This window comes from Somniosus microcephalus, chromosome 5 (genome assembly GCF_052327205.1).
Source record: "Somniosus microcephalus isolate GS21.2 chromosome 5, FLI_Smic_1.0, whole genome shotgun sequence".
NCBI lineage: Eukaryota > Metazoa > Chordata > Chondrichthyes > Squaliformes > Somniosidae > Somniosus > Somniosus microcephalus.
In genome coordinates this window covers 317,321,794-317,345,697 of record NC_140991.1, presented here as the reverse complement: position 1 = coordinate 317,345,697, position 23,904 = coordinate 317,321,794, and the positions used below count along the sequence as shown (strand labels likewise).

Genomic DNA, 23,904 nt, shown 5'->3' with positions numbered 1-23,904 from the left:
TGGCAGCAGTGGTTCGCCATGTGCTGGCCATCCCTTCACCGTTAAATCATAGACCCGTGATAGTGTCGGGTCATTCCGTGTTTCCTTTTCTATGTTTGCATTCGTCACAGGGAGACATTCGACTATGGTCAAGTGGAATAACTCCATTGGATCCACTGCAAGGTCTTCTTCTTCCACCGTCGGCAATGGTAGACGTGACAATCCATCAGCATTCCCATGCTGTTTAGTTCCTTTGTACTTGATGTCATATTGGTGTGCCCCTAGGGAAAGGGACCATCTCTGCAGCCATTGTGCTGTCATTATCGGTACGCCCTTCTGAGGGTTGAAAATTGAGACAAGAGGTTGATGATCAGTTAGTAGAGTAAATTTTTGACCGTGCAGATAGTGATTGAACTGCTTCACCCCCCACACTAGGCTGAGGGCCTGTCTGTCAATCTGAGCGTAGTTACGCTCGGCAGAAGTTAACGAGCGTGACGCAAAAGCAATCGGCCTCTCCAAACCATCAAGGAATTTACGTGACAGTACCGCCCCAATGCCGTAGGGAGACGCATCACACGCCAGCCTGATTGGCAGTGCTGGGTTGTAGTGAGCCAATACTTCCTTTGAAGTGATTAAGTCCTTACTCTTCTGAAAAGCACGTTTACAATCATCGCTCCATTTCCATGCTACCCCCGTTCGTAGCAGGGCGTTCAGTGGGTGCAGAATTGTCGACAAATTCGGCAAAAACTTATGATAGTAATTCACCAATCCGAGGAATGACCTCAGTTGCGACACATTTTCAGGCGCTGGGGCCTTAACAACCGCTTCAATTTTGTCAGGGGACTTATGTAACCCCTCTTCATCAATCACGTGGCCACAATACGATATCTGTTTCTTAAAAAATTCGCACTTGGGGCGGTTGGCTCGCAGCCCATGTTCCCGTAGTCTAGTGAGCACCTGTTCTAGGTTGTTAAGGTGTTCACTGTCATCTTCACCTGTTACAAGGATGTCGTCCAAGTAACACTGAGTCCCCGGAATCCCTTGCAGGACTTGTTCCATCGCTCTTTGCCATATCGCCGGAGCCGATGCTACTCCGAATACCAATCGATGATACTGGTAAAGACCTTTGTGAGTGTTTATCGTGAGATACTTCCTAGAGGACTCTTCAACCTCCATCTGCAAATATGCTTGTGCTAGGTCAATTTTTGTAAAACGCTTCCCTCCAGACTGTGAGGCGAAGATGTCTTCTATCCTTGGAAGAGGATATTGTACTGTGTGAAGGACAGGGTTCACCGTCACCTTGAAATCCCCACAGATGCGAATCTTCCTTGGCTCTCCGGACTTATTGCTTAACGTTTTCTTCATGACAGGAACAATGGGTGTCGCCCACTCGCTCCAGTCGACCTTAGACAACACGCCCGCCTTCTCCAGATTCTCCAGCTCTGCCTCGACGGCTGGGCGAATTGCATATGGTGCCGGTCTCGCTTTGAAAAACTTGGGAACTGCATTCTCTTCTATTTTTAACGAGGCGGTTACGCCTTTAAGCGTGCCCAGCTCTTGTTGAAATACCTCTTTGGTGTTAGCTAAGATTGTTGACAATCGTCTAGGAGTGACGTCTTCATCTTTTTTACCGTCCACCGTCATTGCATGAATGGAATGCCAATCTAAGTTTATCTTCCTGATCCATTCCCGTCCCAATAACGGTTGTCCACCATTTGGCAGTATGTAGAGATACAATTTCCGTATTTTCTTGCCATTGTATTCGACAGGCACCCTTATTTTTCCTCTGGGGTATACTTTTTGCCCCGTATACGTCGTCAAGACGATGGATGTCTCTCTCAAGGGTATGTGTGAAAATAGCCGCTCGTAGTCTCGTCGATTCATGACGGTTAGCGCTGACCCTGTATCCAATTCCATTTTAACTTGGGACCCTGCTATCGTGAGAGTGACCCAAATGGTTCGGTGATCCTCTTTTGCGATTACATTGTGAAGTTTGAGACAGCTTAGTCTCCTGTTTCCGGATTCACTATCGCTCATCTGGTCTTCGGAACTACTGTCCGTCATCTTTTGTACTTTCTTGTACGGTTCCTTAGTAGCCTTTTTGTTGTCGCTGGTCTTCTTCCCAGACTCGTGCAATGTGTCCAATCTTCCCGCATTGTCTGCATATTTTGTCTTTGGACCAGCAGTCCTTCTGGTCATGGTTAGTTCTGCCGCAGCGATAACATTTTGCAAATCCCCGTGTCATTTCGTGGGTGCCGTATTCCTGTGGTTTTTGTTGAATTTCTGCAGCTCCCCTGGCTGCTGCTTCATACGATACTGCCACGCTGAAAGCCTTATCTAGCGTCAGCTCTTTTTCTGAGAGTAACTTCTTCTGTGTTCCTTCACTCAGGAGTCCACAGACAAATTTGTCCCGTAGGGTATCTGCCAGTCCTGCTCCAAACTGGCAGTGCTTTGATAGCTTGCGTAGTTCCGTAAGATACTCAGCATTGCTCTCATCTTTGTGCTGAGTTCTCCTGTGGAATTTAAATCTTTCTGCTATCAACAGCGGTGCAGGGTTTAAGTGTTCCTGTAGGACAGCAACAATTTCGTTAAAACTCTTCGCCTTCGGTTTGGCTGGAGTAATCAGGTCCCGCAATAGGCCGTACGTTCTAGCACCCATTAAGTTTAGCAATACCGATGCCTTTTTCCCCTCCGCTATATCGTTTGCCTCGAAATATACCTCGACTCTTTCCACATACGTGGTCCAGTCCTCTAATGTATTATCAAAAGCAGTGATACAGCCAGTCTTCGGCATCTTGCAAATCTAAAATGGCGCCTCCCGCGCTTTGCCTTCTTCCCCGATTTAACAAAATGGCGCCTCCCGCGCTTTGCCTTCTTCCCCGCTGTTGTTAGCGCTGCTTTCCACGGTTTCTTGCGCGTATTCTTTTTCTTTTATTATTTTCCCGTCGTGGAGCGGACCCTCTGGGACACTTCCCTCCCTCTTCTTAGATCCGAACGCTGCCCGGCTTCGAAACACCGGCCGCGCCCTGTGTGCTCCACCCTCTCTCTCTCTCTTTGCTTCCCGACTCGCTGCCCGGCCCCGTTGAAAGGCCACCCAATCGAGGTTCAGCCCGCCACAGCCCAGGAAGGATCAGAGCACTACCTGCCACCAGCCCGATTAGCTGGGAAACCACGGACCGAGGAACCCAGCCTGGCTCTGGAAAGTCGCTCCTGCAAGTTTTTAACCCGATGATTGACGGTCGACGCCCGTTTTTCGAGTTTCAATGGACTCTTTTTTTTTCTTTCTTCTGGCTCCGACCTTCAACAACGTCGTCGGAGCTGCTGCCGAGTTGCAGGTAAGTACGTTTCTTACTCGTCGCCAGTGTTAAGTCCGTGAATGATTGAGACATGGACTAGCAGGAGTGAAAACAACAGATCTTTACTGGTGGAAGGCAATAACAAAACTAACAAACAGAGGCTCTCTAGCGCCTTTTATACAGGGGTGGTCACTGCCGGTACTGCAGTCTGAGACCAGTTATTCTCTTAAAGGTACATACACAACAATGTACATGGGAAGCAGTGCTACTGTTACCACATGCTGATGTAGGATTTCCTTTTACATTGTATAAAACAGTGCTGCACAAACACCCTATTAAAGATATTTGTGCCCTTTGAGCCCGAAGGGGTGCAGATTTAAAGTCCTTGGTAGAAGGATTAGAAGGAGCTGAGGAGAACTTTTTTTAGTTAGGCCACATAAAGCACGAGCCAGGCCACAGCTGGAGTACTGCGTACAGTTCTGGTCACCACATTACAGGAAAGCTGTGATTGCACCAGAGAGGTCACAGAGGAGATGTACGAGGATGTCATAGAGTCATTACGGCATAGAAGGAAGCCATTCGGCCCATCGAGTTTGTGCCGGCTCTCTGTATTAAAAAAGAAAGAGTTGCATTTATATAGCGCCTTTCACGACCACCGGATGTCTCAAAGCGCTTTACAGCCAATGAAGCACTTTTGAAGTGTGGTCACTGTTGTAATGTAGGAAACGCGGCAGCCAATTTGGCACAGCAAGCTCCCACAGGCAGCAATGTGATAATGACCAGATATTCTGTTTCCCTGTAGAGCAATCCAGTCGGCCCCATTCCCCCGCCCTACCCCTGTAGCCCTGCAAGTTTATTTCCCTCAAGTGCCTATCCAATTTCCTTTTGAAATCACGCTGCCAGGACTGGAGAATTTTAGCGATGAGGAAAGATTGGATCGGCTGGGGTTGTTTTCTTTGGAACAGAGGAGGCTGAGGGGAGATTTAATTGAGGTGTATAAAATTATGAGGGGCCCAGATAGAGTGGATAGGAAGGACCTATTTCCCTTAGCAGAGGTCAATAACCAGGGGGCATAGATTTAAAGTAATTGGGAGAAGGATTAGAGGGGAGTTGAGGAGAACTTTTTTCACCCAGAGGGTAGTGGGGGTCTGGAACTCACTGCCTGAAAGGGTGGGAGAGGCAGAAACCCTCATCACATTTAAAAAGTACTTGGATATGCACTTGAAGTGCCGGAACCTACAGGGCTACCGACCAAGAGCTGGAAAGTGGGATTAGGCTGGAGAGCTCTTTGTGGTCCAGTACAGACACGATGGGCCTAATGGCCTCCTTCTGTGCTGTAAATTTCTAGGATTCTATGAAAAGGGTCATTTCACCAGGCTGTTCTGCTAGTGGGACCAGTTGTGACACATCAGCATGAGTTGGAGATAGTGCCAATTCTCTAACCTTCACGTGAAGCTCGGCTCGACCAGACTCAGCAGCTACCATAGGTCCTTGCAATATTTACCCCTTAAATGACTTGGTTACTGAGCAAAAAAACTGTAACCCCCACTGCCCCACTAATTTCTACATTCACCAGTGTTCTATCGACAGCTATAGAAAAATGGTTAGAAGGTCAGATATATCCGCTATAACAGCTTGCATTTTGACAGCACTCCTCACATGCACAAGAACATAAGAATTAGGAGCAGGAGTCGGCCATTCGGCCCCTCGAGCCTGCTCCGCCATTCAATAAGATCATGGCTGATCTTCGACCTCAACTCCACTTTCCCGCCCGATCCCCATATCCCTCGATTCCCCTAGAGTCCAAAAATCTATCGATCTCAGCCTTGAATATACTCAACGATTCAGCATCCACAGCCCTCTGGGGCAGAGAATTCCAAAGATTCACAACCCTCTGAGTGAAGAAATTCCTCCTCATCTCAGTCCTAAATGGCCGACCCCTTATCCTGAGACTGTGACCCCTAGTTCTAGACTCTCCAGCCAGGGGGAAACAACCTCTCAGCATCGACCCTGTCAATCCCCCTGCAGGAAGACATCTCAAAGTGTCCATTAAAGAGGAAAACTGGTGGAAGCTAATCAGGAGGGGAAAGGTAGGAAGCAGGAAGCACGGAGCTGGGTGGCGGGGGGGTGGGGGTGGGGTTGAAGAGTGAAGACATGAGAAGGTCTTCGAAAGCCGGGAGAGAGGCAGCAAGGCAGCGAAGGTGGGGACGCAGTTTCAGGGGGCAGTTGTGTAGCGGCTGAGTGAGTGGCCACCAATGTTGGAGCAGAGGGTGCGGGGGGTGGTGGGTGGGGGCGTGACCCAGTGTCGGGGGGGGTGACCCAGTGTCGGGGGGGGGTGGGGGTGACCCAGTGTCGGGGGGGGGAGTGGGTGGGGGGGGTGACCCAGTGTCGGGGGGGGTCACCCACTGTCGGGGTGGGGGGGGGTGACCCAGTGTCGGGGGGGTGCTTGTGGGCACGTAAAGTGAAGCTGAGCAAGACAGAAACATAGAAGATAGGAGCAGGAGTCGGCCATTCGGCCCCTCGAGCCTGCTCCGCCATTCAATGAGATCATGGCTGATCATCCAAATTCAGTAACCTGTCCCTGCCTTCTCCCCATATCCCTTGATCCCTTTATCCTCAAGAAATATATCTAACTCCTTCTTGAATATATTTAATGAATTGGCCTCTACTGCCTTCTGTGGTAGAGAATTCCACAGATTCACCACTCTCTGGGTGAAGAAATTCCTCCTCATCTCTGTCCTAAATGGCTTACCCCTTATCCTTAGACTGTGACCCCTGGTTCTGGACTCCCCCGCCATCGGGAACATCCTTCCTGCATCTAGTCTGTCTAGTCCTGTTAGAATTTTATTTCAATGAGATCCCCTCTCATTCTTCTAAACTCCAGTGAGTATAAGCCCAATCGACCCAATCTCTCCTCATACGTCATTCCTGCCATCCCATGTATCAGCCTGGTGAACCTTTGCTGAACTCCTTCCATGGCAAGAACATCCTTCCTCAGATAAGGCGACCAAAACTGCACACAATACTCAAGATGTGGTCTCACCAAGGCCCTGTACAACTGCAGCAAGGCATCCTTGTTCCTGTACTCGAACCCTCTCGCTACGAAGGCCAACATACCATTTGCCTTCTTAACCGCCTGCTGCACCTGCATGCTTACCTTCAGCGACTGGTGCACAAGGACGCCCAGGTCTCGTTGCACTTCCCCTTCTCCCAATCTATTGCCATTCAGATAATAATCTGCCTTCCTGTTTTTGCCACCAAAGTGGATAACCTCACATTTTATCCACGTTATATTGCATCGTTACTTCTTTGTTTTAAGTATTGGTGCCCTGCAGCTCTTTCACCTGACGTTGCTTGCTGTAGCTTCAGTCGACACCAGCCAACAGCAGAAAGAGAATGGGTAGAATGGGCCAGTGAGCAAAACCCAGTCAGCAGCAGCAGAGGCAGCTCTAGAGGGCGCTGGCGGAGTGTCTAGGAACACATCTTGCTCCCTGAAGAAATACAGGCTGTGATTTAGTTAAAATAAAATAAATAAAAAAATAAGCTTGAGCTAGCGCTGAGCGGTGCCAACTGTGTGAGTGAGCATTCAGTCGGCCAGAGTCGCCACCAGCGCGCTGAGTATGGAGTGTATCTCCCAGCACTGGATCTACAGTAACAGTCACACAACTCGCCACTGCTGAGGAATAAAGACACCAGAAGCTCATCCTTATTTACTGCAACTCAGCCAGGGCTCTTTTTTTGTAATTTAAAAACAACAAGATCATCTCCAAAGCAGGTAATACATCATTTATTGATCTTTTTCCTCCTCCCTCCAGTTGCTTTTGTAAAAAAATATGATTCATAATTTGTCAAGAGTTGTATTTGTAACTTTGCGAGGTTGAATGTACTACTTGGTTCCTCTGATGTAGGAGTGATAAAGGGCAGATGTGAACAGATTGCAATCCTTCTACTTTCCGTTATCTTTTTATAGTCTGTTAAGTGCGTGATGTTATGTTTTTTTTAGTTTATCAATAACAATTGTTTCAATCGCCTTCAAACATTTTGTTTTATATCTGTAGAATTCACACTAAGTTTAGTGCACTATAGCCGGGCTACTGTAGCCGGCCTCACCTTTTAATATCGAATTCAACTGGTCATTCAATTCACCCCCTTGTGAAGCTAATGAAGATCTCAGAGTTTCCCCCTCCTCCCCCAATAGGGCGCAACACATCAACGGGGATTGGAGCAGATCCACACCACTGCGAGACTTTCTGAAAGATCAGTGAGTGTGCAAAAAGCCAGCTCGCACAACGTTTAAAACAATGGATTGGCCATCCTCACACAGCATTTACTGTCACATTAATTTCCTTTTATGCATTGCAATCATATTTGGGACCGAAAGACAGACTTGCATTTCTATAGCGCCTTTCACGACCACCGGATGTCCCAAAGCGCTTTACAGCCAATGAAGTACTTTTTGAAGTGTGGTCACTGTTGTAATGTAGGAAACGCGGCAGCCAATTTGCGCACAGCAAGCTCCCACAATCAGCAATGTGATAATGACCAGATCATCTGTTTTTAGTGATGTTGATTGAGGGATAAATATTGGCTCCAGGACACCGGGGAGAACTCCCCTGCTCTTCTTCGAAATAGTGCCCGTGGGATCTTTTACATCCACCTGAGAGAGCAGACGGGACCTTGGTTTAACATCTCATCTGAAAGACAGCACCTCCGACAGTGCAGCGCTCCTTCAGTACTGCATTGGAGTGTTAGCTTAGATTGTTGTGCTCAAGTCTCTGGCGTGGAGACTTGAACCCACAACCTTCTGACTCAGAGGCAGAGGGTGCTGCCCACTGAGCCACGGCTGACACAGCTAACTGCAGCTGGCAAGTAGTTGAAATGTTCAGAGGGTGTTTGAAGAAGCTGATTTGGAAAAAAAATGAGAACAAATTGCGGTCAGGTTTTATTTCTCGCGAAGTGGCCAAGTTTTAGCAAGTAATTAGAATGAACATTCTGGACCAAAAAAGAAATGATTTCTAAACTTGTACTTCCACCCACTCACTTCTCACCCTCACCAAGTTTCCTTTGAGATCTCGGTCACCAGCATTGCTTTGCTGTTTTTGTGCTTTTACTGGAAGTGAAATTGCTGAATTTGACGTGATTTAGAATGTAAAATACATAACTAGAACACAGGGCTGGGTGCCTGATCACAATCTGTGGATTCAAAGATAATATTTGACCTTGTCGGGTTGGTGGTGCAGCTCTGAAACTGTGGGACTTGCTATTTCTGTGTAAAAAGTTTTAGGAATAGCAACAGCAGTGGATTATGATGCTCTGTGAACAGTGATTAAAACGCGGCCATTTAATTGCATACACATTCCTGGCAAGGCAGTTCTGTTCGGTTTGCGCATTTTGACCTGAAGAATTTATAAGATTTCCGGTACAGTCGTAACAATAATGCTCTGTCCATCTGATCAATATTTACAAACTTTTGTACAAATGTTTAAAATCCAGTTTTATCGCAGTGTGTCCGAACAACAGTTACAGAGGCACCATCAGAAATGAGGTGATTGAACAAGAGATGAAGGGGATTTAATTTAAACTCAATATGTGTAAATTGCTGAGTAGGGGTTGCGTTCCTTACATGTTGTACCACTGTGCAATGACCATCCTTGGATAGATGGTTGGCATTCCTACTTTGGGGCAAAGCAGGCAATTGAGTAGAAAGAAAAGATGCCCATTAATAAATAGAGATGGAAAGACAGAGGCAATATACTGATGCGCGGTTGTAGAAGTAAGTAACATCCCAGAACAACATCTTAATTGCTTGAATCTGCTTTGATTCAGCTTTACTAACCTGAATGTACAATGCTGAAAATAGTTTAGTCTTTAGCATAAAATCTTTTTTTTTTAATTACCATGTTGCACATTTGCCCCCCAAATGATTATTATTTTTTTTTCTCTCTTAAATAAATCGTTTTAACAAGGTCTGGAGACTAACTCCTTTTTATTCTTGAGATGGCAGAATAAGATCGTAAGTTCAATTGCTCCAAGAAACATGTTTTCCATTAAGTCGATATAGTGTAAGAGGGTTAAACCAACGAAATGTGGGCTTTATTCCATGTTAATAAAATAATCCAGCACTGGGCAGTTTGTGTACAAAGAAGACTTTTTTCAATCCCCGTGATTATGGAGGTATTTTACATCGAGTTATCCAGAGCACTTTCAAAATCAGCATCTTCTGTGAGGCTGTTGGTTTACAGAATGCGCTGCCTGACAGGGCGGTGGAGACAGATTCAATAGTAGCCTTCAAAAGGGAAGTGGAGAAATACTTGAAGGAGAAAAAATTGCAGGGATGTGGGGAAAGAGCGGGGGAGCGGGACTGACTGTATTGCTCTTCGGAAGAGCCGGCGCAGACTCGATGGGCCGAATGGCCTCCTTCTTTGCTGCACTATTCTAAGATTTTTCAGAAATTCTTTCTGCCGGCACGTTTTCAAATTAATTGGGTGCCCCTAACTCTGTAGGGCCTGACGATGCAAAAATAATGTTGCAACATTGTGCTCCAGGCTGATGACATTGAGGAAGACATTGTCAGTAGAAACTGTTCCGAGAGTCGGGGAGAGGAGTGAGGGGGTGGAGGGAGAGGAGAGGGGAGTGAGGGGGTGCAGGGAGAGGAGAGGGGAGTGAGGGGGTGGAGGGAGAGGAGAGGGGAGTGAGGGGGTGGAGGGAGAGGAGAGGGGAGTGAGGGGGTGGAGGGAGAGGAGAGGGGAGTGAGGGGGTGGAGGGAGAGGAGAGGGGAGTGAGGGGGTGGAGGGAGAGGAGAGGGGAGTGAGGGGGTGGAGGGAGAGGAGAGGGGAGTGAGGGGGGGAGTGAGGGGGTGGAGGGAGAGGAGAGAGGAGTGAGGGGGGAGTGAGGGGATGGAGGGAGAGGAGAGGGGAGTGAGGGGGTGGAGGGAGAGGAGAGAGGAGTGAGGGGGTGGAGGGAGAGGAGAGGGGAGTGAGGGGGGAGTGAGGGGGTGGAGGGAGAGGAGAGAGGAGTGAGGGGGTGGAGGGAGAGGAGTGGGGAGTGAGGGGGTGGAGGGAGAGGAGAGGGGAGTGAGGGGGTGGAGGGAGAGGAGTGGGGAGTGAGGGGGTGGGGAGGAGAGGGGAGTGAGGGGGTGGAGGGAGAGGAGAGGGGAGTGAGGGGGTAGAGGGGGAGGAGAGAGGAGTGAGGGGGTGGAGGGAGAGGGGAGTGAGGGGGTGGAGGGAGAGGAGAGGGGAGTGAGGGGGTGGAGGGAGAGGAGAGGGGAGTGAGGGGGTGGAGGGAGAGGAGAGGGGAGTGAGGGGGTGGGGAGGAGAGGGGAGTGAGGAGGGAGTGAGGGGGTGGCGGGAGAGGAGAGAGGAGTGAGGGGGTGGAGGGAGAGGAGTGGGGAGTGAGGGGGTGGAGGGAGAGGAGAGAGGAGTGAGGGGGTGGCGGGAGAGGAGAGAGGAGTGAGGGGGTGGAGGGAGAGGAGTGGGGAGTGAGGGGGTGGAGGGAGAGGAGAGAGGAGTGAGGGGGTGGAGGGAGAGGAGAGGGGAGTGAGGGGGTGGAGGGAGAGGGGAGTGAGGGGGTGGAGGGAGAGGAGAGGGGAGTGAGGGGGTAGAGGGAGAGGAGAGAGGAGTGAGAGGGTGGAGGGAGAGGAGAGGGGAGTGAGGGGGTGGAGGGAGAGGAGAGGGGAGTGAGGGGGTGGAGGGAGAGGAGAGGGGAGTGAGGGGGTGGAGGGAGAGGAGAGGGGAGTGAGGGGGTGGAGGGAGAGGAGAGGGGAGTGAGGGGGTGGAGGGAGAGGAGTGGGGAGTGAGGGGGTGGAGGGAGAGGAGAGGGGAGTGAGGGGGTGGAGGGAGAGGAGTGGGGAGTGAGGGGGTGGGGAGGAGAGGGGAGTGAGGGGGGAGTGAGGGGGTGGCGGGAGAGGAGAGAGGAGTGAGGGGGTGGAGGGAGAGGAGTGGGGAGTGAGGGGGTGGAGGGAGAGGAGAGAGGAGTGAGGGGGTGGAGGGAGAGGAGGGGGGAGTGAGGGGGTGGGGGGTGAGGGGGGAGTGAGGGGGTGGGGAGGAGAGGGGAGGGGGGTGAGGGGGTGGGGAGTGAGGGGGTGGAGGGGAGGTGGGGAGGAGGGAGAGGAGGAGGGAGAGAGGGGGATTGAGGGTGTGGGGGGGGGGTGTGGTGGGAAGTCTGCAAGGTTTTAAAAAGTATTCTGCAAAAATATGACATCTGCAAGAAACCCACGGCAACCTATCCAGTGTTCTTAAGTCAAATACCCAATGGAATTTTGATAAGGATCCGTACAATGCAGAGGGTGAGAAATGGTTATGAAATGATCCTTGTCAAAAATGTGCAAGATTTGCACTATAACATAATATTATGTTATAATCTTATATTATTATGCACATATTATGTCACTATAAGCAGTCTATTATGTATTTGCAGCGAAATGGTACAATTCACCAAACATTATTTTCATCATATTCACATTGGATTCAGATTCTGAGGGGGATTGACAGGGTAGACGCTGAGAGAGTTTCCCCTGGCTGGAGAGTCCAGAACCAAGGGTCACAGTCTCAGGATAAGGGGTCGACCATTTAGGACTGAGATGAGGAGGAATTTCTTCACTCAGAGGGTGGTGAATCTTTGGAATTCTCTGCCCCAGAGGGCTGTGGAGGCTCAGTCGTTGAGTCTATTCAAGGCTGAGATCGATAGATTTTTGGACTCTCGGGGAATCGAGGGATATGGGGATCGGGCGGGAAAGTGGAGTTGAGGTCGATGATCAGCCATGATCTTATTGAATGGCGGAGCAGACTCAAGGGGCCGAATGGCCGACTCCTGCTCCTAATTCTTATGTTCTTATGCACCGAAGGAAGAATATGACCTGAAACTTTCTGATATGCCTGCATGTGGACTGGTGTGTGTGTGTGTGTGCACGTGTGATAATCTTGTGCTACTGAAACAGAAATGACTAAACAAATAGACTGAAAACAAAACATGCTGGTGCAGTTAATTCTTTCCCGTTCAGTCTGGCTGAAGGAGCCATTGTAAGAATTCCGGTAGTTGTATCAATTGTGCTTTTGTAAGTTTTTTAATAAATATATATATGTTAATAGAGAGAGGGGGGGTGAGGGGTTGGGGAGTGAGGGGGTGGGGAGGAGAGGGGGTTGAGGGGGTGGCATCATAAAGCACAGTTTTAAAATGGGGATTGGGTCACTTGGATAGAATCATAGAAATTTACAGCACAGAAGGAGGCCATTTGGCCCATCGTGTCCGTGCCGGCCGACAAAGAGCTCTCCAGCCTAATCCCACTTTCCAGCTCTTGGTCCGTAGCCCTGGAGGTTCCGGCACTTCAAGTGCATATCCAAGTACTTTTTAAATACGATGAGGGTTTCTGCCTCTCCCACCCTTTCAGGCAGTGAGTTCCAGACCCCCACCACCCTCTGGGTGAAAAAAGTTCTCCTCAACTCCCCTCTAATCCTTCTCCCAATTACTTTAAATCTATGCCCCTGGTTATTGACCTCTCTGCTCGGGGAAATAGGTCCGTCCTATCCACTCTATCCAGGCCCCTCAGAATTTTATACACCTCAGTTAAGTCTCCCCTCAGCTAACACTTGACCTGCTCTAAACTCGCTGCATATTCCATCCACCAGAGAAAAATTCAATGGGCCAGATCATGTTGGAGCGGGGCTCTAAAGTTCAAAATCTTTTTGTACTGCAACTTTTTGGACGTGCGAGCTGATCATGGCGAGGGCAATGGAGGCATCTGGGACCTTAGTGAGCGATGGGACCAGCAGTCTATCGCCTTAACCAATGAGATTTAATGATTAAGAGAGAAACGGAAGGGACGATGGAGAAGGAGAGTGAATTAGAGTTAAATCACGTACAGAAAGAGAGGGAAAGAAGATTGGATTAAGAGAGAGAGGAAAAAAAGAGACATAGAAAAAGTAAGAATTTAAAAAAAAAATCTCTAACAACAATTTACGACATGCAGGAATGAGATTGAACAGTTTAAATTGTTCTCTTTCTGGGCCAGAGAGGTTGATTGGCATTGCATTAACAATTATCCCATTGCTAAAAAGGTACTTGCGCTGTTAAGTGCCAGTCCTAACCTTCTGTGGTGAGTTTAAGGTGCAAATCCAGCAAGTTCCGAAGAATAGCAGGAAGGCTGAGAGCGAGATGCCGTTCGTGTGAAGCGAGCGGCGTAAATTGACCAGCAACTTTTGGAGATTCGCAACTCACGGCGTATCTCACCGTCCCCTGAACTTGCTGACTGATTTGTGCATTAATAACCCCGCGCATTGTGAACACACTGTTATTTTTCCAGCAAGATTCGGCCGAATATTTGGGTTGAAATGACATTTGTGTTTGGCTGATTTAGGCTTGGCATATACCTTTGGGTGTCATTTACAGTTGGCAGATCTGGATTCAACATTCTCCTTTGACGAGCACTTTGTTGCCATGTCCAGATTTAGCTTGCATCTTTCAGGCACCGTTTCCTCTAGCTGTAACATTTTCCTTCACTTTTTCCCCACGTCTGCTGCTTGCTTCAACCCAATCTGCTCAGCCAAGAGAGTATGGAAACCTGGACAGGACTTCCCCGTAACCACCGGCAATCCCATCCCATAATTTTCTCCACGTGTAGCAAAAGCACTTGAGTGTCAGCCATGGCTCAGTGGGCAGCACCCTTGTCTCTGAGTCAGAAGGTTGTGGGTTCAAGTCCCACTACAGAGATTTGAGCACAAAAATCTAGGCTGACGCTCCAGTGCAGTGCTGAGGGAGTGCTGCTCTGTTGGGGGTGCCGACTTTCAGATGAGACATTAAACCGAGGCCCCATCTGCTCTCTCAGGTGGATGTAAATGATCACGTGGCCACTGACGTAAGAAAACTACTAGGCACTTGGTCTAAGCGTTAAACAAAGCTTTAATCAACTGTTTTACAACATGGAGATCTAGTTGTGTCCTTCACTAGTTCCTGTTAAGGAATGTCCTGAGCAAGCTGGGCCCATGCCTGAGTATTTATACTCTCCCTGGACAGCGCCACCAGCAGGCCGCCCAGTGTCATTTCCACATGAATGACAAGATTCATGTCAGCCACTATTTCGAAGAAGAGCAGGGGAGTTCTCCCCGGTGTCCCGGGGCCAATATTTATCCCTCAATCAACATCACTAAAACAGATTATCGGGTCATTATCTCATTGCTGTTTGTGGGAGCTTGCTGTGCACAAATTGGCTGCTGTGTTTCCCACATTACAACAGTACTTCAAAAAGTACTTAATTGGCTGTAAAGAGCTTTGGGATAATAGAAATGCAAGTCTTTCTTTCTCCCAGGAACTCCACGATAACATCCTGAAACTTTAATGTACGGTATAACCCTTCAAATTGAATCTGCTAGAAGGACACGTCTTGATGGTTGGATTTTGTGATGTTCTGATTCTTGGCAAAAAAAACCATGAGTACAGTATATAAAAGATAAATCAGACCAAGGAGGAGAGGGAGAGGAAAATAGATACAGCAAGGAACGAGTCTTGGAGCAAGATGGGGGAAGCAAAGTGATTTAAAAAAAAATCAGAATCACGGGAAAGATTTAGAGAGATTGGGCAGCGAGTAGAAAGGAATTAGCGACACAGCACAGGTAATTGGGATAGCTAGATCTGTGTCCGCTGAAACCAAGCAACTAGCAGCAGGCAGCGAAAGAGACTGTGGTGAAACTATAAACTGGAGACTTTGCTCGGGCGTACTTTCAAAACCTCAGTCATCTTCCTGGCAGGTGGTAATGGGCTGTAATCTATCGGTGAATGGGAGCGATTATTGCCCTGGACCTATTAGTCCCCTCTTGTGCTAAAGCAGCTGAAGGTATAAAGAGTTATGTACAGCTTCAGTTCCCATCTCACTGTGAGGGTTTTAAGCTATTGCATCTCTACTGCACTCTGTGCACCCGGCTACGTAATAATTAAGTTTTGAAAAAAAGATGTTCCTTTAAGTAGATTGAATATTATAAGAAAATGTGTGGGAGCGAGAATAAGGGTGTAATGTAATTGAACTGATAAGAAAAGAACATAAGAATTAGGAGCAGCAGTCGGCCATTCGGCCCCTCGAGCCTGCTCCGCCATTCAATAAGATCATGGCTGATCTTCTACCTCAACTCCACTTTCCTGCACTATCCCCATATCCCTTGATTTGCTTAATATTCAAAAATCTATCGATCTCAGCCTTGAATATACTCAACGACTGAGCCTCCACAGCCCTCTGGGGCAGAGAAATCCAAAGATTCACCACCCTCTGAGTGAAGAAATTTCTCCTCATCTCAGTCCTAAATGGCCGACCCCTTATTCTGAGACTGTGACCCCTGGTTCTGGACTCGCCAGCCAGGGGAAACAACCTCCCTGCATCTACCCTATCAAGCCCTGTAAGAATTTTGTATGTTTCAATGAGATCACCTCGCATTCTTCTAAACTCCAGAGAATATAGGCCTAGTCTACTCAATCTCTCCTCATAGGACAATCCCCCCATCCCAGGAACCAGTCTGGTGAACCTTCGTTGCACTCCCTCTATGGCAAGTATATCCTTCCTTAGGTAAGGAGACCAAAACTGTACACAATACTCCAGGTGTGGTCTCACCAGGGCCCTATATAATTGTAGTAAGATATCTTTACTCTTATACTCAAATTCTCTTGTAATAAAGGCCAACATACTATTTGCTTTCCTAAATGCTTGCTGTACCTGCATGTTAACTTTCAGTGATTCGTGTACAAGGACACCCAGGTCCCTCTGAACACCAACATTTCCCAATCTCTCACCATTTAAAAAATACTCTGCTTTTCTATTTTTCCTACCAAAGTGGATAACTTGACATTTCTCCACATTATATTCCATTTGCCATGTTCTTGCCCACTCACTTAGCCTGTCTATATCCCCTTGAAGCCTCCTTGCATCCTCCTCACAACTTACATTCCCACCCAGCTTTGTATCATCAGCAAACTTGGATATATGACATTTGGTCCCCTCATCCAAATCATTGATGTAGATTGTGAACAGCTGAGGCCCAAGCTCTGATCCTTGCGGTACCCCACTGGTTACAGCCTACCAACCCGAAAATGACCCGTTTATTCCTACTCTCTGTTTTCTGTCCGTTAACCAATCCTCAATCCATGCTAGTATATTACCCCCAATCCCATGAGCCCTAATTTTATTTAATAACCTCTTGTGTGGCACCTTATCAAATGCCTTCTGAATATCCAAATACACCACATCCACTGGTTCTGCTCGTTACGATGTCAAAAAACTCTTAACAGATTTGTCAAACGCGATTTCCCTTTCATAAATCGGTGTTGACTCTGCCCAATCCTATTATTGTTTTCGAAGTGCCCTGTTACCACGTCCTTAATAATAGATTCTAACATTTTCCCTCCTACTGATGTCAGGCTAACAGGTCTGTAGTTCCCCGTTTTCTCTCTCCCTCCTTTCTTAAATAGTGGGGTTACATTTGCTACCTTCTAATCCGCGGGAACCGTTCCAGAATCTATGGAATTTTGGAAGAGGACAACCAATGCATCCACTATCTCTATAGCCGCCTCCTTCAAAACCCCAGGATGTCGGCCATCAGGTCCAGGGGATTTATCAGCTTTCAGTCCCATTAATTTCTCCAGTACTATTTTTTTACTAATACTAATTTCTTTCAGTTCCTCACTCTCGCTAGACCCTTGGTTCTCCGCTATTTCCGGGAGGTTTTTTGCGTCTTTTTTCATGAAGACAGACACAAAATATCTGTTTAATTTCTCTGCCATTTCCTTATTCCCCATTATAGTTTCTCCTGTCTCAGCCTGTAAGGGACCCACATTTACTTTCGCTAATTTTTTCCTTTTTACATATCTATAGAAGCTTTTACAGTCTGTTTTTATGTCTCTCGCTAGTTTACTCTCATATTCTATTTTCCCTTTCTTTATCAATTTCTTGCTCCTCCTTTGCGGAATTCTAAAATCCTCCCAATCCTCCGGCTTACTACTCCTTTTGGCAACATTATAATAAGCCTCTTCCTTTGATCTAATACTATCTTTCACTTCTGTTGTTAGCCACGGTTGGATCACTTTTCCTGTGGGGTTTTTGTGCCTTAAAGGAATGTATATTTGTTGTAAATTATGTATTAATTCTTTAAATGCTAGCCATTGTTTCTCTACCATCATACCTTTTAATGTAGTTTCCCAATCTACCTTAGCCAACTCGACCCTCATACCTACGTAGTTTGCTTGGTTTAGATTGAAGGCCCTAGTTTCGGATTTAGCTAAATCACTTTCAAGCTCAATATAAAATTCTATCATATTATGGTCACTCTTCCCTAAAGGCCCCTTTACTGCAAGGTTATTAATTAACCCTTTCTCATTGCACAATACTAAATCTAAACTAGCCTGTTCCCTAGTTGGTTCCTCAACATACTGATCTTGATGGGCTCGCTGTCATCAGAACTGCTGGACTAAATGACTGCACAGTAACTCACTGCCAGCCATTTACTGTCCTATATACAGGGTCGACACTGGTCATTGATTGCTTCTCGTTCCCTTTGCTGAGAGGCACTTGCAGGGTTTTTACATCTCCTCAGTTTGGACGAGAAGGATTCTGAATTTTGATATTCTGTTGCATCTAATTAAAAAAAAACAGCTTTAATCCTAGAAGAATTTGGGAAAAATTGGGTCAAACCCCCTTTTGGGGCGATAACTTCGCCAAAAAGGTTAGCATCCCCACGCCCGAAATTGGATGGTAGTGCCCCAAGCAGGAGGCGGGGCTCTACTGGAAGCGTGCCCCCTCCCTCTTGGGGCGCTCCCGTTGAATATCGCCGCACTACGTGCAGCAGCGCCACACGTGTCATCACGTAGCGCCGCGGTACTGCCGGCCTCCCGCCCCTGATTAAAGGGGAGGGGCCCTGCTGGAACACCGGGGAGCGGGGTGCCGGGAAAGGAGCCAATCGCGGCCGGCACCCCGCAGCAGGAGGAGGGAGGGGGCGGGTGCTGGCAGGCGGCCCAAAAAAAATAGCCACCCGGCACCTGCCCTTTAATTATCGCCGCCCCAGCCGTGAGAACGCCCCCCCTGACACTGTCGGACATAGCGTCCGGAGGTAGGTCAGGGGGCATGAGTGACGTTTGCGGCTGGGGCGTGAGCAGGGTGCTGCACACGCCGATGGCGTCACCGCCGGAGGTGCACCACCGCGGGGCGCTACCACCACCACTAACCTCCCCCGAGGCGCTAACGGGAGGCGCAAAGCAACCCAGTTTTTCCCCCTTGGTGCTTGTGAACGTGCTGGGAGTTCCTGTTTAGGGTAATTGATAACGTCTTTTGCACAATCAATTTGTAATCAGTGAGATAAACCCAGACTCTGGCGCCATACTGACGTGCTCTGACGAAAGGTTACCGACCTGAAGCGTTAACTCTGACTCTCTCCACAGAGGCTGCCTGACCTGCTGCTGGGGATTTCTAACACTTTCTCTTTTTTTCACTTGGGCAAAGATGTGACGGGACCGGATTTTGCCGTCAAGATAACGCCGCGGCCAATGGGCGCTCGCAGTTATTTATGCGTAAAACGGTACAACCACCTCCAGCGCGGGGGGGGGGTGGCGGTGGCGCAGACGCAGCGGTCGGCTGCCCTGTTTACTCGGGTCCCAGGTGCCCTGTTTCCCCGCGCTGCGCTGTTGTCAGCTCGCACCTAGCGGGCAAAAATGTCTTTGAGCTAAAGGGGTGCAGGGGCATGTCTGGCCAACGGCAGGTGCCGTTTGGTGCCTTGCTCCACAGAATCTGGCCCGATTAGATTGCTAACGGAATTAGTTCTGCTAGTCTGAATCGACAGTATTCTGGAGATTGACATTGGGCAGCACCACACTCGTATACTGAGTAGGTCAGGGGATCAGTAGCGGCGGAATTTCTTTGTGTGTCGTGCCCAGAAGCAAACTTTTACAGCATAGCAATTTATTTTTTATTTTTGCATGGTCGTCTAGGAACCACACGTTCACACTGGCTTCCTGACTCACTGTGATAAGTATTAATATGGAGCTTGCTGACAGCTCGATTTGTTTTCCCAGTAAGGTGCTCAGCATGACAGTGCCAGGTTTCATGACTTGAGCCCATCCAAAACTTGGCTGCCCCTCCCGTGTCCTAACTCGCACCAAGTCCCGTTCACCCATCACCCCTGTGCTCGCTGACCTACACTGGCTCCCGGTTAAGCAACTCCTCGATTTCAAAATTCTCATCCTTGTTTTCAAATCCCTGCATGACCTCGCCCCTCCCTATCTCTGTAATCTCCTCCTGCCCTACAATGCCACCCCCCCCGCCCCGAGATACCTGTGCTCCACTAATTCTGCCCTTTTGAGGATCCCCGATTATAATCGCTCCACCATTGGTGGCCGTGCCTTCTGTTGCCTGGGCCCTAAGCTCTGGAATTCCCTGCCTAAACCTCTCCACCTCTCTCTCCTTCTTTAAGACTCTCCTTAAAACCTGCCTCTTTGACCAAGCTTTTGGTCACCTGCCCTAATTTATCCTTATGTGGCTCGGTGTCAAATTTTGTTTGATAATCGCTCCTGTGCAGCGCCTTGGGACGTTTTACTACGTTAAAGGCGCTATATAAATACAAGTTGTTGTTGTTGCTGATATTGCTGTTGAAGTTGATGATGTTGATCAGCGTCACCACCATCACCATCCCTGGTCTGTGCTGAGTTAGTTGCTAAGTATAGCAAGGGGAAAACCAGCCAACGGTTTCAATTCTGACCACTAAAGAGTGACCACCATTGGATGCGTAGGCTGAGACGGAATCAGGCTTGGCTACGATGCCTCCATACTCAATTAAGCAGCCTACCTTGTTGCCGCAGCTTGTAGTGTCAGCTGTGGCTCAGTGGGCAGCACCCTCACCTCTAAAGCAGAAGGTTGTGGGTTCAAGTCCCCCTCCAGAGGCTTGAGTACAAAAATCTAGGCTGACACTCCAGTGCAGTACTGAGGGAGTGCTGCACTGTCAGAAGGGCAGTACTGAGGGAGTGCTGCACTGTTGGAGGTGCTGTCTTTCAGATGAGATGTTAAACCAAGGCCCTGTCTGCTCTCTCAGGTGCATGTAAAAGATCCCATGGCACTATTTCAAAGAAGAGCAGGGGAGCTCTTCCTGAGGCCAATATTTATCCCTTAATAAACAGATTATGTGGTCATTATCACATTGCTGTTTGCGGGAGCTTGTTGTGTGCGAATTGGCTGCCGCCTTTCCTACATTACAACAGTGACTACACTTCAAAATAGTACTTTTCTGGCTTGGGAATGTCCTGAGGTTGTGAAAGGCGCTATATAAATGCAAGTCTTTCTTTCTTATGTCTGATGCCCATTGACTAGACCCAAGCAAAGAGGGGGGAAATTGACAGAGGTTAAAATTTTAAAATCCAGATCAGCCACACCAATCATTTATATTAGGGATGCCTCATTAGAGAATTGAGTACATTGAATTGGCTTTATTGAATCAGGTTAAAAACTGAATGTTGATTTTGTTTTTTAAACAGTGTCTAGTCATTTCAAAAAACTTCATGAGATGTTTTCTCCTCATACATGACTGCAATATCTTGCAAGGTTTTCCTTTGCCTGAATTGTTTATTACTATTTTCCCAAACGATATTTGAAGATTTTGACAGCTTCAATGTTCACAATGTGGCCCAGAATAATTCATTGGCGTGGAACCTGGAGTATCCCTTGATGGGTAATCCAACCTTGAAGCTCAACGTGTCTGCTGTGAGGAGGTTTGAATGATTAACCGTCATCAACCCCTGGAGCATCCACCTTGAGTATCCGTCCTCCTGACGTGTCCATCTACCGACTTCGGAACATCAAGGGAAGCCTAGAAATACCGTAAAACCAGACACCAGCAAAACTGACCCTTGCGCCATAGATGACAAGTAAAACCCTGGTCTGTTGTTGGAGGGTGAGATACAGATGGAGATTTTTAACTAGCTCAGTAGATAGATCATAATATTGGATTGTGATTAACCCTTTGATCTTCACATAAGATTGTGACCGGAGATCATTAAAGTTAACAAACTTGAATTATGAAGAGCGCCGTTCTGAACAGCACAAAGATACTAAGTGTGGAGATCATGATTAATTATTGCGTCTCCCATTATTTTAATCATCAAATGAAATACTGTCGTGATGCGATTTGAAATGCAATTTTTGAAGATTGTCCTTTTCTGCTCATAATCAATCACGACAGAATCTGACATCTTGTCATGAGTGTTCATAGTCTTGGGGTATGAGAGTTCATGATTAATCATGATTACTTATTCATTTATATTGAGTTGGACCAGATATCATTGTGCAATGCCTTCGGGTTAGGAACAGGGACGTAGAAGGGATGGTGGAAGGCAGGTTATTAATCGTGCTTCTGACGTTCGTTGAATGGACTTGGCCTGGTTCAAACTGATCATCAATCACTCTGGTTACAACTGCTGTGTCTTACTGTTAATTGCACTACAGGTGGCTCTGAATACCTGCAGTGTGTGAAAAACATCACACTAAGGATTAAGCTGTTAATGTCCTGCAGCATCTGGATCAGATGTGCAGTGGGTACTGACTTCAATTGGACAATAGGTACAGTAAGGAATCGGCAGAACATCGCCTTCCCTGATTTGTGTGTGTGTTTCTTTGTGATTATTTTTTTTTTTTTAATTTGTTCCTAGGATGTGGGCGTCGCTAGCGAGGCCCAGCATTTATTGCCCATCCCTAATTGCCCTTGAGAAGGTGGTGGTGAGCCGCCTTCTTGAACCACTGCAGTCTGTGTGGTGAAGGTACTCCCACAGTGCTGTTAGGGAGGGAGTTCCAGGATTTTGACCCAGCGACGATGAAGGAACGGCCGATATACTTCTAAGACAGGATGGTGTGTGACTTGGAGGGGAACTTGGAGGTGGTGGTGTTCCCATGCGCCTGCTGCCCTTGTCCTTCTAGGTGGTAGAGGTCGCGGGTTTGGGAGGTGCTGCCGAAGAAGCCTTGGCGAGTTGCTGCAGTGCATCTTGTAGATGGTACACACTGCAGCCACGGTGCGCCGGTGGTGGAGGGAGTGAGTGTTTAAGGTGGTGGATGGGGTGCCAATCAAGCGGGCTGCTTTCTCCTGGATGGTGTCGAGCTGCTTAAGTGTTGTTGGAGCTGCACTCATCCAGGCAAGTGGAGAGTATTCCATCACACTCCTTACTTGTGCCTTGTAGATGGTGGAAAGGCTTTGGGGAGTCAGGAGGTGAGACACACGCCACAGAATACCCAGCCTCTGACCTGCTCTTGTTGCCACAGTATTTATGTGGCTGGCCCAGTTAAGTTTCTGGTCAATGGTGACCCCCAGGATGTTGATGGTGGGGGATTCGGTGATGGTAATGCCGTTGAATGTCAAGGGGAGGTGTTAGACTCTCGCTTGTTGGAGATAGTCATTGCCTGGCACTTCTGGGGCGCGAATGTTACCTGTCACTTATCAGCCCAAGCCTGAACGTCATCCAGGTCTTGTTGCATACGGGCGAGGAGTTGTGCAATTTCTTGTGCAATTTCCTCTCTTATTGACACCCATTCTTTCATCCTGTAAATATTACCCAAGGGTTTGTTTCTATCCCTTTCAGACTACTGTTTTCAAATCTGTGGTTTTGCTTCATGTCGTCTTGTGTTTTTCTACATATAAAGAATGAAAGACTTGCATTTCTATAGCGCCTTTCACAGCCTCAGGACGTCCCAAAGCGCTTTACAGCCAATGAAGTACTTTTTGAAGTGTGGTCACTGTTGTAATGTAGGAAACGTGGCAGCCAATTTGCGCACAGCAAGATCCCGCAAACAGCAATGTGATAATGACCAGATAATGTTTTTTTTAGTGATGATTGAGGGATAAATATTGGCCCCAGGACACCGGGGAGAACTCCCCTGCTCTTCTTCGAAATAGTGCCACGGGATCTTTTACATCCACCTGAGAGAGCAGACGGGGCCTCGGTTTAATGTCTCATCCGAAAGATGGCACCTCTATTTCTTTCATTTCTCCTCTTCCTTACGTTAACCTTTTAACTTTTTTCTGTCTTTTCTCTCTCCTGTCTCTTTTGCTTTGTTTTCATGAAATGTAGAAAAGATCAAGGGAAGTTGGACGTAGAGTAATGCCAGGCGTAGGTCACTTACTCCCCATTTTTGAGCTATACCCAAATTTCCTTGCCCTTTTGCACCAAAAACCGGCATTGCGCCTGAACTGCACCCTTTTATTTGGGTGCAAATTGACAGGAAATTCTGGGCCCTGTCCTTCGCTTATGATGGGAGCTGTCAGCTAGGTCGATAACCAGAGGGCACAGATTTAAGGTGATTGGCAAAAGAACCAGAGGCGACGTGAGGAAAAACTTTTTACACCACGTGTGGTTAGGATTTGGAATGCGCTGCCTGATAGGGCGGTGGATACAGATTCAATAGTAGCCTTCAAAAGGGAATTGGATAAATACTTGGAGGAGAAAAAATTGCAGGGATATGGGGAAAGAGCGGGGGAGTGGGACTGACTGGATTGGTCTTCGATAGAGACGGCGCAGACTCGATGGGCCGAATGGCCTCCTTCTGTGCTGGACTATTCTGTGATTCTAGAATGAGAACACATCAGAGTTCTGAGAGAGGGAGAACCAAGGCCGAGGGACACATGGATATATC

General features: G+C 47.8%; 1 protein-coding gene across 1 annotated transcript in view; it reads left to right on the top strand.

Moving 5' to 3' along the window:
- The first annotated feature begins 6,853 nt into the window (after nucleotides 1-6,853).
- The window catches only part of cpne4b (copine IVb), a 542,136-nt gene continuing 525,085 nt past the window's right edge, over nucleotides 6,854-23,904 (top strand). The window contains exon 1 of the mRNA XM_085989288.1: nucleotides 6,854-7,050. The gene's annotated coding sequence lies outside the window, so the exon portion shown is untranslated. The remainder of the gene's footprint in view (nucleotides 7,051-23,904) is intronic.